This window comes from Myotis brandtii, unplaced genomic scaffold (assembly GCF_000412655.1).
Source record: "Myotis brandtii unplaced genomic scaffold, ASM41265v1 scaffold136, whole genome shotgun sequence".
NCBI lineage: Eukaryota > Metazoa > Chordata > Mammalia > Chiroptera > Vespertilionidae > Myotis > Myotis brandtii.
The window spans coordinates 5,869,361-5,871,605 of NW_005354829.1; the positions used below are offsets into that span (position 1 = coordinate 5,869,361).

Genomic DNA, 2,245 nt, shown 5'->3' on the forward strand with positions numbered 1-2,245 from the left:
ATATATATATATAAACAGAAACATCAGTGATGAGAGAGAATCATTGATTGGTTGCCCCCTGCACACCCCACACTGGGAATCGAGCCTGCAACCCAGGCATTTGCCCTGACTGGGAATCAAACCATTGACCTCCCAGTTCATAGGTCGATGTTCAACCACTGAGCCATGCCAGCCAGGCAATTTTTAAACGTTTAAAAATTTTTAGTGTTAAAAGTACTACATCACAAATTCTTAAGACCACTGACAGCTGGAGCTGCAATTCCCTGCGATCTGTTGATGGTAAAAGTGTGTCTTCTTTCCATCATTCCTCCCTGTGTTTCAGTGGTCAATTGGCCACACAGCTTACAACCACCATTTCCCTTGTTTTCTTTTCAGTAATTTTTTTGCAAATATTTAATTAAGACTAAACATCAGAGAATAACTAATACATAATTGAGTGACCCGACATTTTCTAGGTTTCTCATAACTCTTAACTCCTTTTGATAAAGATCCATTGACTCTGTTCACCCCCTCATTCCGATTTCTGCTTTTTCCTTCCTCTATTAAAAACAAACTTGGATTTCTGTTGCTGTATTGTTAATGAATATTCTGTGGAAATTTAAGACTGTCTTAGGACATTTGCAAAACATTCTCCTTTCGTGTGTCTGTGACTTTCCAGGATGGCGTATAGATTCCTCAGATGTCTGCTTCCAATTCAAAAGCCTTTAGAATTTTATACAGGGTGGGGCAAAAGTAGGTTTGTCATTGTTTGTGTGGAAAATAATACAATAATTAATAAATAATAACAAGAATAAACTCTTGTGTTTTGCATACTCATAACTGTAAACCTCCTATTGCTCCACCCTATATATTCTTTTTTTTTTTTTTAGCATCAAGCTTTTATTCAGGTCTTTGCTGTCTTCCCAGTCAGTTTGGGGGAACTTAAATAAATTCCACCATTTATTTAAGTGGTGTTTGGGATGGAGTGTATTGAATGGATTTTATGAATAATCTCTTTTTTAAAGAGAGAGAGAAATGTAGGAAGAAAACAAGTTTAATTCAGACTCACCGTCTAGGGACTGGAAACTTTCAAGAAGGAGAGAATGATTTATGGTGTCAATGCCACAGAGCCACCAGCGAGAGCTGAGCTGGAAAACATGAACTTTGGTTTGGCAAGGAGGCAGTGAGTCACCAAATATTGTTCAACAGTCCAGCTGCAAGGCTCAGGCTGGTTCTAAACACCCCCTCCATTCTACAGGTAGGGGAAGCTGAGGCATAAAGAAGTTATTATCACGAACTGTGACAGGCCTGAGATCTTACCCTTCTCACAAGCTAAGAAGTTAGCCAGCCACACGTTCATGGATGCTAGCAGAAACAAAAGACTCCCAAGCCAGACACAAATGACCTCATTACTCATGGCAGCTGGCAAAAGCTTCATGGTCCTTTGCCCCTCAAGTCCCATTGGGGCGATACAGAGTGGCCCTGTTGAATGCAGCATATAGAGGAGTTGTGTCATTGCTGAGAACTCTAAACTTAGGAATCCTCCAATCTTGTAAGAGGCTGCTAGCAAACCTGCTTAACATTTGTCACAAAAGGAGACAGTATCTTTATTATCTTGGTCAGAAAACAGATCTGCCTTCCATCCTAGAGGGAGATACTCTTTGTATCTTCCAAGGCTGTTTGCTATACTAACACACTTGTAGAGATAGTGCAGCATTAAACCTGCTATAAGATGGACAGAAATGCCATGGAGAAAGTTACCTGACTTGTTCTGTATTATATAGCTAGTAAGTTCCCAAATAGAGGTTTCAGCAAGTTTGAATAACTCTAGATATTATATTTTTAAACATTATTGTAAAACAATTGCCAAGTTATTGTTAGGTTAATAAAAGAAGTTGGTGTGGTAAAAATGTATTAGCAAACAAGTGGAGAATGAATGAAGATTTCTAGGGTTAAATAGGTAAAGGTACTCACTATGAGGCCAGATATTTGGGGAGTGGCCAGCATAGATGTTGAAGCTCTAAGGATGATGACTAGGAGGAGGATGGAGAGGAAACCTATGAACCTGGTAGTGAAGTCTATGAGAAAGGAATGACCTTGAGGTTTGTAGCTAGTGTACATAAGAACTAACCTATACTGAATAGAAGGCAAACCCTTTTAGAAGTTGTCTCTAGTGATATTTGTTTTAATTCTGGAATCTTCAATTAAATCTCATCCTACGTCTGTCTTTATCATTGAGGAAAGCTACTATCTTTCAACCAATGAA

The 2,245-nt window shown here is 38.8% G+C and overlaps 1 protein-coding gene across 3 annotated transcripts in view; it reads left to right on the forward strand.

Moving 5' to 3' along the window:
• FAM198B (family with sequence similarity 198, member B) overlaps positions 1–2,245 on the forward strand; it is a 51,546-nt gene that overhangs the window by 21,767 nt on the left and 27,534 nt on the right. The gene's annotated exons all lie outside the window — the stretch shown is intronic.